The sequence below is a fragment of the Phyllobates terribilis genome, unplaced genomic scaffold (assembly GCF_046119375.1).
Source record: "Phyllobates terribilis strain yellow unplaced genomic scaffold, ASM4611937v1 Scaffold_12__6_contigs__length_324123572, whole genome shotgun sequence".
Taxonomy (NCBI): Eukaryota; Metazoa; Chordata; class Amphibia; order Anura; family Dendrobatidae; genus Phyllobates; species Phyllobates terribilis.
In genome coordinates, this window is record NW_027362772.1 from 45456397 (window position 1) to 45470992 (window position 14596).

The window sequence follows — 14596 nt, forward strand, 5'->3', positions numbered from 1 at the left end:
TCTAGCAGCAGACACATCTCTACAACAACTGTTAAGAGGAGACTTTGTGCAGCAGGCCTTCATGGTAAAATAGCTGCTAGGTAACCAGTACTAAGAACAGGCAACAAGCAGAAGAGACTTGTTTGGGCTAAAGTACACAAGAAATGGACATTAGACCAGTGGAAATCTGTGCTTTGGTCTGATGAGTCCAAACTTGAGATCTTTGGTTCCATCCACCATGTCTTTGTGAGATGCAGAAAAGGTAAACGGATGGACTCTACATGCCTGATTCCCACCGAGAAGCATGTAGGAGGAGGTGTGATGGTGTGGGGGTGCTTTGCTGGTGACACTGTTGGGGATTTATTCAAAATTGAAGGCATACTGAACCAGCATGGCTACCACAGCATCTAGCATGCTTTTCCATCCGGTTTGCGTTTAGTTGGACCATCATTTATTTTTCAACAGGGCCATAACCCCAAACATACCTCCAGGCTGCGTAAGTGCTATTTGACAAAGAAGGAGAGTGATGCGGTGCTATGCCAGATGACCTGGCCTCCACAGTCACCAGACCTGAACCCAATCGAGATGGTTTGGTGTGAGCTGGACCGCAGAGTGAAGGCAAAAGGGCCAACAAGTGCTAATCATCTCTGGGAACTCCTTCAAGATTGTTGGAAGACCATTTCTGGTGACTACCTCGTGAAGCTCATCAAGAGAATGCCAAGAGTGTGCAAAGCAGTCATCAAAGCAAAAGGTGGCTACTTTGAAGAACCTAGAATATAAGACATATTTTCAGTTGTTTCACACTTTTTTGTTAATTATATAATTCCACATGTGTTAATTCATCGTTTTGATGCCTTCAGTGTGAATGTACAATTTTCAAAATCATGAAAATACAGAAAAATCTTTAAATGATAAGGTGTGTCCAAACTTTTGGTCTGTACTGTACATGAGATTAAAAAACAGCTAAACGATACAGATGTGTATCAAAAATTAAGTGGTGATTCTAAATTTGATATTGAGAGGGATATAAAAAATATTTTGGATATGGCTAGGGACAATGATTCTGTTGATCAGGATCTATATGACTATCATTTTATGGAGCATCCAACCACACCTGTGGTACATGTGTTACCGAAAATACATAAATCCCTTGTCAAATTGCCAGGACGACCAATTGTATCTGGTGTAAACTTTGCATTTAACAAGATTGGTATATTTCTGGATAAAAAATATTAATCCACTAACCAACTACTCGTTATCATTAATTAAGGACACAACAGATTGAATAATGTGAAATTAACTGAAGAGGTGGTCATTGCATTTTTTGATGTCACTTCTATACCTATATACATCAATAGATCACACACAGGGCATCGTGGTGGTAAAATGTAAATTGGTACTTTTCAATTAATCAAATGAAGGTAACCAATTTATAAATTCTCTATTTGACATTATATTGAAAATAAATTATTTTTTATTTGGTGATCATATTTACTTGCAAAAACGTGGGACTCTCATGGGTACTAATGTGGCCCCCACATATGCAAATATTGTCATGATGACATTGGAGGAAGATTTCATCTATGTGTCCTTCCACTGCCACATGGTAATTAGGTGGTAAAGATACATAGATGATATCTTCCTCCTTTGGAAGTGCACACAACATGAATTAAATGAATTCCATATGTTTTTGAATCAAATTGACCCCATAATTACGTTAACACTTGTCCATATGAAAACTGACATACAATTTTTAGATATCATGGTCACACAAAATAATAATAAACTTAATAGCTCCATTTATGTGAAGTACACTGATAAAAATGATTTACTGCTCAATCACAGCCAACATCCTAGGAAGTCTATTAAATCAATACCCTATAGTCAACTCTTAAGAGCAAAGAGGATAGTGAGTAATGAAAACGAGTCTATCAAAACACTTGACAGTTTGGTGAATAAGTTTAAAGCTAGGGGGTATCCTAAATATCTTTTGTATATGAAGAAGAAAGAGGTACTATTTTAGATAAATCAGCTGTATTAAATCAGGAACATACTAAGAAATTAAAAAATAGGATCCCCTTCAACTTACAATAAAGAAAGTGGAGAAATCACTAAAATTATCAGGAAACATTGGGGAATGCTGTCTAATTGTATGCCCCACATTGCAGAATTTAAAAATCCACTATTATTCACCCACAAGAGAAGTAAGAATATGGTGGACCATTTCATTCATTCTGACATTTTGTCACTAAGAAAACCCACAAAAATATACTTTACTGGCATTCAAATAAAAGGATGTTATGCTTGTCTCTCCTGTTTGAACTGTTCCCTGATGCATAAAGGGTCCAGGTTTACGCATCCCATGACAAACTTAGTTTATACTATCAAACGCTATTTGATGTGTAATTCAGACTATGTGGTATATCTTCTCCAATGCCCTTGTTGCTTCTTGTATGTCGGTAAAACAATGTGGGATTTTAAAACCAGGATTAACCACCACTGATATACCATAAGAAAGAGAAGGCTGGATTTACCAGTTTCCAAACACTTTTCGGAAAAGTGTCATAGCGAAAAACAATTAAGGTTTATGATTATCAATTTGTTTTTTGATATCTTAAAGTTTGTAATAATTATTCTTATGATTAAAATATTATACTGTTATAATTGTTTTTCCAATCATGCATTTTACTCATGTGAATGGGAAGCTTATAGTACTTTTGTTTTTATTGCGAGGTGGAAATGCAGGATGTAGTACATTGGGTCCCATTGTCTCTTTCCCTGTAATGTCCATGGGGTACGTCCTCCCATCCGGGGTTCTTCACCACAATAGACGTTTTTAGCCATGGCTGTCGTCAGTCCGAGAGGGGCGCGACCGCCTGGCTCCTGGAAATGGAGACTCAGCGCATACCTATCTATGTTCATTCCATATATCCCCTTTCTGTGACCCCTTGGCTATACTTGAGAGTTTTTTCTATATAGGCTGCTCCCCATATGTAGCATGTGTATTTTTTTAAAATGCCACACAACTATTGGAGAAATTCTCCAGCAATAAAGGGGAAATCTTAATATAATAAGCGCCTCCAGCACTAAACCCCCCCCTTATCTGCTGTTGCTGCAAAGATAGTGCGACATGGAGGATTTTCCCAAAACCAAGATGGTTCTGGTATGCTGTGTACCCCTTATGAGTATGAGTTAGTGTTCACAGGAATGCAGCACTTTCTGATTGGCCTGACCATTATGATGCACATGGACAGGCGCACCAGCTATTTCCGGATGCCGGTTTTTGGCGCTATGTGTTAAAATATATGCTGCTTAAATATTCATTATGGGTGAATCAACCTTCCTAACAATACCATACATGTGTATATATTATCCCAATTAAAATACTATGCACTTTATCCACTATTAATAATATTACCATATGCTTATGGACTTTTTAGGCTTTTATTATGTATCATGCATATTATAAATCTTCATGTCACTATGTGTTACTGAAATTAATTCAATTGTTTTGATTGTAATTTATGCTAATGAAATTGTAATTGTAGTAAGTTGTATCATTGCTATATATACCATTCACTTGTATTTGTACTCTGCTTGACAAAGGCTGCCCACAACCTAAATGTTACCACACCAGATGGGCTAATATTCCTCTTTTTCATTCATTATTTTTGGAGTGCTGCTTGCTTTTCTTCTTATATATATACTAGCTATTGAACCCATTCTATGCCCTGGTGGCGAGCATTTTTATTGGTATATGCTCCCCTATCCTGGCATATGCTCCTCCATCCTGGTCAATGCTCCCCCATAGTGATGAGTGAGCACTAAAATGCTCGGGTGCTCGAATGCTCGGGTCGAGCACATTGGAATACTCGGGTGCTCGACCTGAGCAACGAGCCCAATGTAAGTCTATGGGATACTCGAGCATTTTTCTAGTGGTCCCCCCCGGTGGTCTGCAGAAGGTCAAAAATTGCCCAAATCGATGGGAACGGTGCTCAATTAAACATCAGGCAGGCAGAATATATAGGCAGACAGGCAGGCAGGGTATATAGGAGGGTGCATGAAAAACATAGCAGGGCACTTGGAACACACTAGTTCCTTCCGATTTTCATGCTCCCGTCTCTTTAAAAAAGCTGGCCGGCAATTCATCAGCGGCATACACCGGTACCCGACAATTTAGAACAGAAAGAAAAGAGCATTACACATAGATTAGATAGAAACATGTCAGTCACATATATAATAAGTACAGTGACTGTGTTGGTTACTGTACTTGTTATTTAGTGTTAAAATAAAGGATTTATTAAAAAAAATAATAGTGTTTTCGTCTCTTTAAAAAAGCCGGCCGGCAATTCATCAGCGGCATACACCTGTACCAGACAATTTAGTACAGAAAGAATAGAGCATCACACATAGATTAGATAGATAGAAACATGTCAGTCACATATATAATAAGTACAGTAATAGTGTTGATTACTGTACTTGTCATTTAGTGTTAAAATAAAAGATTTATTAAAAAAAAAATTGGCGTGGGGTTCCCTCTAATTTTAGTCTCTATCGGAGGTTAAGCAGACGGCTGGGCAGATGTTTGAAGCCTGGGAAGGGGGTAATACCCACAGAGCTTCCAAGGCTACTAATATCAGCCCCCAGCTGAATACCTAGCCTTTACTAGCTATTAAAATGGGGGACCCCCCCAAAAAATGACTTGGGGTCCCCCCTATTTTAATAGCTAGCAAAGGCTAGGCAGACAGCTGTGGGCTGATATTAATAGCCCAGGAAGGGTGCCATGAATATTGCCCCCCTCCCAGGCTAGAAACACCAGCCGTCAGCTGCCCCAGAAATGGCGCATCCATAGGATGCGCCAATTCTGGCACTTAGCCTCGCTCTTCCCACTGCCCTGTAGCGGTGGCAGTGGGGTAATAGGGCTGGGGTTGATGTCAGCTTATAATGCCAGCTGACATCAAGCCCAGGTTAGTAATGGAGAGGCGTCTATAAGACACCCCCATTACTAACCCCATAGTCAAAGTTAAAAAAAAACACAATCACCCAGAATAAAGACCTTTAATTGAAATAAACTCACAATTCTTTAATGTTCTAAGTTAAACCATACTTACCATCACGCCCATTCCAGCTGAATCCAACGATCTCCTGCAATAAAAATAAAATATTAAATCAACCTCATCCTTACATTTCCATGGTTCCCAGGACGGCTCCAGCTCTGCTACATTCACATGACAGGCTGGATCGCAGCCGAAAGCGGCCATTCAGCTTGCCATGCCACAGACACTGAGAAGCTTCTCATTGTCACTGTACTTATTATATATGTGACTGACATGTTTCTATCTATCTAATCTATGTGTGATGCTCTATTCTTTCTGTTCTAATTTGTTGGGTACCGGTTTATGCCGCTGATGAATTGCCGGCTTTTCATGTTTCACTGTGAGCACTGTTCCGATTTGGGCAATCACTGTAATGCCACAACCACCATGGCTGTGACATTACAGTGAGTGGCAGACAATCCCTGCATGATTAGTGCTCTAAATAGCGCCAAACATGCAGGACGGGGACCCGAGCTCCCGCCGGAGCATCTCGAAAGTACTCGGCGACCTCCGAGCATCTCGAGTACTGAGATGCTTGGGCGAGTACCGAGCAGTGGCGAGCATGCTCGCTCATCACTACTCCCCCATACTGGATTTTGTTCCCCATCCTGGTCCATGCTTCCCCATCCTGGTCCATGCTCCCCCATCCTGGGATATGCTCCCCGATCATGGAATGTGCTCCCTCATTCTGGTCCCCCATCCTGTTATTTACTTCTCCCATCCTGCTATGTGCTGCCCCCATCCTGTTATGTTCAGCCCCCATCCTGTTATGTGCTGGCCCATCCTGCTCCCTCATCCTGTTTTGTGCTGCCCCCATCCTGCGCTCCCATCTTCTTTTGTGCTGCCCCCATCCTGCGCTCCGATCTTCTTTTGTGCTGCCTTCATGCTGCGCCCCCATCCTCTTTTGTGCTGCCCCCATCCTGCTCCCCCTTCTAGAGGCCAGAGAAGGAGTGTTGCATGTGCACATATCTCTCCGTCCGGCGCCATTTTGTTGACGACACACTGCAAAAATGTCATCACTAAAATGGTGCCAGATAGCGCACTATGCACATGCGCCGATTCCAATGCTACACTCCTCCCCCGGCCTCCGGCCCAAACAGAGGCTCCGCGGCAACACTCCTCCGGGTCAGGTATGCACTTATGGCGCCAGAGATCCCAGTATGCGGTCAGTGCCTACGCATACCTCAATCTCCGGTGCCATGTACTCCTCTTACGTGTAACAGCTGGATGCGTTCTTCTGTATGGAGCCAGACTGTGCAGGCACATAGAACTTGTGCAGTCTATAGTGGCTTCGGACAGACGGACACATCCGTAATTATATTATAGAAGTCCCCCAATTCTGTTAATAACCCCCATCCTGGTATATATGCCACCCCTTCCTATTATATGTGGCCCCCATCCCCATCCTGATATGCATGGCAACCCTCCACCCTGGTATATATGGCACCCCTTGCTCGCCATCTTGGTATGCATGGCACCCCCTGATCTGCATCATGGTATGCATGGCACCCCTCATCTTGGTATTCATGGCACCACTGATCACCATCCTGCTATGCATGTCACCCATGATCCCCATCCTGGTATGCATGGCACCCCTGATTCCCACCTTGTATGCATGGCACCCCTGATCACCATCCTGGTATGCATGGCACCTCTGATCTCCATCCTGGTATGCATATCACCCCTCATCCTGGTATGCATGACACCCCTCCATCGTGGTATGCATGGCACACCTCCATCCTGGTATGCATGATGCCCCTCATCCTTTTCCTGGTATGCCTGGCCCCCCTCATCCCTATCATGGTATGCATGGCACTCCTCCATCCTGGTATGCATGGCACCCCTCCATCCTGTTATGCATGGCACCCCTCCATCCTGGTAAGCATGATACCTCTCATCCTTATCCTGGTATGCATGGCCCCCCGCATCCTTATCCTGGTATGCATCGCCCCCCTCATCCCTATCATGGTATGCATGGCACTCCTCCATCCTGGTATGCATGGCACCCCTCCATCCTGGTATTCATGGCACCCGTCATCCCTATCCTGTTATGCATGGCACCCCTTCATCCTGGTAGGCATGGCACTTCTCCATCCTGGTATGCATGGCACCCCTCCATCCTGAAATGCATGGGACCACTCAATCTTGGCATGCATGGCCCCCCTCATCCTTTTCTTGGCATGCATGGGCCCCCCTCATCCCTATCCTGGTATGCATGGCACCCCTCTATCCCGGCATGCATGGCACCCCTGATCCCCATCCTGGTATGCATGGCACCGCTGATCCCCATCCTGGTAATGTTTGGCATCACTGATTCCCACCTGGTATGCATGGCACCCCTGATCACCATCATGGTATGCATGTCACCTCTGATCTCCATCCTGGTATGCATGGCACCCCTCCATCCTTGTATGTATGGCACCATTGAATCCTGGTATGCATGGCCCCCCTCATCCTTATCCTGGTATGCATGGCCCCCCTCATCCCTATCCTGGTATGCATGGCACCCCTCTATCCTGGCATGCATGACACCCCTCTTTCCTGGTATGCATGTCACCCCTCCTTCTGGTATGCATGGCACACCCTCTATCATAATATACGTGGCACCCCTTATCCTTCATGCTAGTATGGGTGGTACCCCTCATCCCTATCCTGGTATGCATGGCACCCCTCCATTCTGGTATGTATGGCACTTCTCCTTCCTGGTATGCATGGCACCCCTCCATCCTTGTATGCATGGCACCCCTCCATCGTGGTATGCATGGCAGCCCTCCATCCTGGTATGCATGGCAACCCTCCATCCTGATATGCATGGCACCCCTCCATCATGGTTTTCATGGCACCCCTGATCCCCATCCTGGTATGCATGGCACCACTGATCCCCATCCTGGCATGCATGGCACCACTGATCCCCATCCTGGTATGCATGGCACCCCAGATCCCCATTCTGGTATGCATGGAACCCCTGATCCCCATCCTGGTATGCATGGCACCCCTGATCCCCATCCTGGTATGTTTTGCATCCCTGATTCCCACCTGGTATGCATGGCACCCCTGATCACCATCATTGTCTGCATGGCACCTATGATCTCCATCCTGGTATGCATGGTACCCCTCATCCTGGTGTGCATCACACCCCTCCATCCTGGTATGCATGGCAACCCTCTATCCTGGTATGCATGATGCCCCTCATCCTTATCCTGGTATGCATGGCCCCCTTCATCCTTATCCTGGTATTAATGGTCCCCCTCCATTCTTGTATGCATGGCACCCCTCCATCCTGGTATGCATGGCACCCCTCCATCCTGATACGCATGGCACCATTCAATCCTGGTATGCATTGCCCCCCTCATCCTTATCTTATTATGCGTGGCCCCTCTCATCCCTATCTTGGAATGCATGGCACCCCTCCATCCTAGTATGCATGGCACCCCTACATCCTGGTATGCATGGCACCCCTTTATCCTGGTATGCATGGCACCCCTCATCCCTATCCTGGTATGAATGGAATCCCTTATTACTCATGCTGGTATGCATGGCACCCCTCATCCCTATCCTGGTATGCATGGCACCCCTCATCCCTATCCTGGTATGCATGGCACCCCACATCCTTATCATGGTATGCATGGCACCCTTTTACTTGTATGCCTGGCACCCCCATCTTTATCCTGGGATGCATGGCACCCTCATCCCTTTTCCTGTTATGAATGGCCCCTCATCCCCATCACGCTGCACACAAAAAAACAAACAACTATACTCACCTTTCTTACCTGTGCTGCAGCGCTGCGTCTCATTCTGCCAGAATAGTCCTCTGGAAGTGGAAGGAGGAGTGTGGCGCCGGACTACGCACATGGCCATGCCGCGCTGTCCTGGGCCATTTTGTTGAAGACACATCCCACAGCCTCCGACCCGAACAGAGGCTCCGCATCGACACTCCTCCTGGTCAGGTATGTACTTATGGCGCCGGAGATCATGGTATCTGTTCAGTGCCTACGCATACCGCGATCTCCGGTGCCATATGCTTCTCTTACCTGTAACGACTGGATGTGTTCTTCTGTCTAGAGCCAGACTGCGCAGGCATATCGGTACTGTGCAATCTATAGAGGCTTCGGACAGAAGGACACATCCCTGTTTATATTATAGATTTAGACATATATATATATATATATATATATATATATATATATATACACTAGCTATTGAACCCGTTCTATGCCAGGGTGGCGAGCATTTTTATTGGTATATGGCTCCCAGGCTGGTATGTGCTGCCCCCCTCCTGGTATTTGCACTGCCCCCGTCCTGTCTCCACCATCCTATCCTGGTATGCATGGCACCCCTCACTCCCAATCCTGGTATGCATGGCACCCCTCACCCCCAATCCTGGTATGCATGGCACCCCTCATCCCAAATCCTGGAATGCGTGGCACCCCTCATCCCCAATCCTGGTATGTGTGGCACCCCTCATCCCCAATCCTGGAATGCGTCGTACTCCTCACCCCTATTCTGGTATGCGTTGTACTCCACACTCCTATCCCTGTGTGCGTGGCACCCCTCACTCCTATCCGGTATGCGATGCACCCTTCACCCCCAATCCCGGTATGCATGTCACCCCTCACCCCCAATCCCGGTATGCATGGCACCCCTCACCCCCAATGCCTGTATGCATGGCATCCCCCACCCCCAATCCTGGTATGCATGGCACCCCTCACCCCCAATCCCGGTATGCATGGCACCCCACACCACCAATCTCAGTAGGCATGGCACCCCTCATCCTTATCCTGGTATGCATGGTACCAGTCATCCTGGTATGCATGGTGCCCCGCATTCCTATCCTGGTATGTATGGTACCCCTCATCGCTATTCTGGTATGCATGGTCCACTCACCCCCCAATCCTGGTATGCATGGTCCCCTCACTGCCCAATCCTGGTATGCATGGTCACCTCATCCTGGTATGCATGGTCCCCTCACCCCCCCAATCCTGGGATGAGTGGTACCTCTCACCCCCCAATCCTGGTATGTATGGTCCCTCCACCCCCCAAAGCTGGTATTTGTGGCACCCCTCAACCCTTTCACGCTGTACACACATACAAAAAATAAACACTTATACTCACCTTTCTTCCCTGTGCTCCAGTGTTGCTGTGTCCTGTTCTGCCGGAGACAGGGGGAGGAGTGCGGCGCCAGAGCACCGCGCTGTCTGGCGCCATTTTGCTGAAGACACACTGCAAATGTGTCTTCAGTAAAATGGCGCAGGATAGCGCTATGCGCATGCGCCGATCCGATGCCTGACTCCTGCCCCAGTGTACAGCAAAGAGAGGTGCCACGGCAAAGTTCCTCCCGGTCAGGTAAGTAATAGTGTTGAGCGAGCATGCTTGACACTGCTCGGTACTCGCCCGAGCATCACGCTACTCGGGATGTTCGGCGACTACTGAGCATTTGCGGGTTACTTGGGCGGGAGCTCGGGTCTCCGCCCTGCATGCTTGGCGCTCTTTGCAGAGCCAATGAACATGCAGGGATTGCCAGCCAGTCACTGTAATGCCGCAGCCATGTTGTTTGTGGGCACTACAGTGATAGGCTGGCCGCACAGCGTCACCTCGAGCATTTAAAACCTGGCGCCGCCATCTTGGACACAGTCGCTCTAGATTAGACAGTGTAGGGACAGCGCTGCTGAGCTAGGGAGAGGTTTATCCTGCGAAATAGTTAGTGTAGGGTCTGTAAAGGCTGCCAGATCAAACAAACAGTCCTTCTCAGGACTAATATCCATCCCAGATATCAGGCAGGCAGGCTGTATAGGAGACGCAGTGGTTATACCAGCAAACGCTGCATTACAGTCCTGTGTGCTCCTGTTTCTGAAATTGCTGGACTTAGCTCCAGGTCTCGGGGGCCAGTAAAAATCCTTTTTTTTTATCTAAATCCTCTCTTTTTTTTCTTCCTTCACACTGTACACATACCCATCTTATTAACCTATTGGTGTCCCCCCCCCCCAAAAAAAAAAAAGTGTGTCTCTGATTTTTCAGACACAAATATATCTGTTGAAAAGAGTCTGGTATAGGCCACAGAAACAGAAGTGTGGTTTTGAAGTTCCACGGGTCAAATCTCTGTAGTATCCAGTTTTGGGCCTTTTGTATCTAAAAAAACCAGCTTGAGTGTGTCGCTCACTATTCAGCCGCAAATCTATATTTTTATAAAAGTCTGGTATACACCAGTAAATTAAAACTGTGGTTATGCTGTTCCACGGTAAAAAATCTCTATTATCCTGTTTTTCACATTTTTTGCCTTAAAAAAAAAACAGTAGTGTCTCCTGACTGTTCTGACACAAAAATATATCTGTTGAAAATAGTCTGTTGTAGGCCCGACAAATCCAAGTGTGGTTTTGCAGTTCCACGGGTCAAATCTCTGTAGTATCCAGTTTTGGGCCTTTTGTATCTAAAAAAAAACAGTTTGAGTGTGTCGCTCACTGTTCACCCACAAATCTATATTTTTAAAAAAGTCTGGTATACACCAGTAAATTAAATGTGGTTTTGCTGTTCCATGGTAAAAAATCTCTATTATCCAGTTTTTCGCATTTTTTGCCTTAAAAAAACAGTAGTGTCTCCTGACTGTTGTGACACAAAAATATATCTGTTGAAAATCATCTAGCGTAGGCCCGACAAATCCCAGTGTGGTTTTGCAGTTCCATGTGTCAAATCTCTGTATTATCCAGTTTTGGGCCGTTTGTATCTAAAAAACATAGTTTGAGTGTGTCGCTCACTGTTCAGCCGCAAATATATCTCTTTAAAAATTTTCTTGTATACCCCAGTTAAAAATAACTGTGGTTTTGCCATTCCACGGTAAAAATTCTCTATTATTCAAGTTTTGGTATTTTTTCCGTAAAGAAAAACAGTAATAGTTTCTCCCTGATTGTTCTGATTCTTTAACCACTTCGCACCAGAGCCTGTTTTTGCCTTCGTGACCGGGCCAATTTTTTCAATTCTGACCACTGTCACTTTATGAAGCAATTACTCTGGAATGCTTCAACGGATTCCCCTGATTCTCAGATTGTTTTTTCATGACATATTGTACTTCATGATAGTTGTAAAATTTCTTTGATATTACTTGCGTTTATTTGTGAAAAAATCGGAAATTTGGCGAAAATGTTGAAAATTTTGCAATTTTCAAACTTTGAATTTTCATGTCCTTAAATTAGAGAGATATGTCACACAAAATAGTGAATAAATAACATTTCCCACATGTCTACTTTACATCAGCACAATTTTGGAACCAAAATTTTTTTTTGTTAGGGAGCTATAAGCGATTTTTCATTTTTCCAACAAAATTTACAAAAACATTTTTTTAGGGACCACATCATATTTGAAGTCACTTTGAGGGGTCTTTATGACAGAAAATACCCAAAAGTGACACCATTCTAAAAACTGCACCCCTCAAGGTGCTGAAATCCACTTTCAAGAACTTTATTAACCCTTCAGGTGCTTCACAGGAATTTTTGGAATGTGGAAGAAAAAAATTAACATTTAACTTTTTTCAAAAAAATGTTAATTTAGACCCAATTTTTTTATTTTCACAGGGGTAACAGGAAAAAATGGACCCCAAAATATTTTGTGCAATTTCTCTTGAGCGCGTTTATACCCCAAATGTGAGTTAAAACCATTGTTTGGGCGCACTGCAGGGTTCAGAAGGGAAGGAGCGCCATTTGACTTTTTGAATGTAAAATTTGTCTGAATAATTAGCAGACACCATGTTGCGTTTGGAGAGCTCCTGATGTTCCTAAACAGTGGAAACCCCCCACAAGTAACACCATTTTGGAAACTAGACCCCTTAGGGAACATATATAGATGTGTGGTGAGCCCCTTGAACCCCAAGGTGCTTAACAGAACTTTATAATATTGAGCTGTAAAAATAAAATTTTCACATTTTTCCCACAAAAACTTTTTCATCCCTTAATTTTGCATTATCATAAGGGTAATAGGATAAATTGCACCATGATATTTGTTGTGCAATTTCTCCTGAACACGCTGATACCCCATATGTGGGGGAAAACCACTGTTTGGGCGCACGGCAGGGTTCGGAAGGGAAGGAGCGCCATTTGACTTTTTGAATGTAAAATTTGTCTGAATAATTAGCAGACGCCATGTTGCGTTTGGAGAGCCCCTGATTTTCCTTAACAGTGGAAACCCCCCACAAGTGACACCATTTTGGAAAATAGACTGCTTAGGGAACTTATCTAGATGTGTGGTGAGCACCTTGCACCCCCAGCTGCTTCACAGAAGTTTATAATATTGAGCCATAAAAATAAAATTTTCACATTTTTCCCACAAAAAATGTTTTTCATTCCCTAATTTTGCATTATCATAAGGGTAACAGGATAAATTGCACCATGAAATTTATTGTGCAATTTCTCCTGAACACGCCGATACCCCATATGTGGGGGAAAACCACTGCTTTGGTGTATAGCAGGGTTCGGAAGAGAAAGGAGCGCTATGTTGGCTGGGATAGGCAGCAGACACCATGTCACATTTGAAGAGTCGCTGACATGCCGAAACAGCAGAAACCCCCACAAGTGACCCCATTTTGTAAACTATACCTCTCAAGAAATTCATCTAGGGAAGTAGTGAGTATTTTTTAATTTTTAAATTTATACCATTGGGCAGTGAAAAAAGCATAATTATATTTTTGCCACAAAAAAAAGTTTTACCCTCATATTTTACATTTTCACACAGGGCAATGGGTAAAAATGGTGCCGAAATGTGTCACACAATTTCTTCTAAAAGTGGCAATACCGCATACAGTACAGACCAAAAGTTTGGACACACCTTCTCAATTAAAGAGTTTTCTGCATTTTCATGACTATGAAAACTGTACATTCACACTGAAGGCATCAAAACTATGAATTAACACATGTGGAATTATATACTTAACAAAAAAGTGTGAAACAACTGAAAATATTTCTTATATTCTAGGTTCTTCAAAGTAGCCACCTTTTGCTTTGATGACTGCTTTGCACACTCATGGCATTCCCTTGATGAGCTTCAAGAGATAGTCACCGGAAATGGTTTTCACTTCACAGCTGTGCCCTATCAGGTTTAATTAGTGGGATTTCTTGCCTTATAAATGGGGTTGGGACCATCAGTTGTGTTGTGCAGAAGTCAGGTGGATACACAGCTGATAGTCGTACTGAATAGACTGTTAGAATTTGTATTATGGAAAGAAAAAAGCAGCAAAGTAAAGAAAAACGAGTGGCCATCATTACTTTAAGAAATGAAGGTCAGTCAGTCCGAAAAATTGGTAAAACTTTGAAAGTGTCCCCAAGTGCTGTTGCAAAAACCATCAAGCGCTACAAAGAAACTGGCTCACATGAGTACTGCCCCAGGAAAGGAAGACCAAGAGTCACCTCTGCTTCTAAGGATAAGTGTATCTGAGTCATCAGCCTCAGAAATCGCAGGTTAACAGCAGCTCAGATTAGAGACCAGGTCAATGCCACACAGAGTTCTAGCAGCAGACACATCTCTACAACAACTGTTAAGAG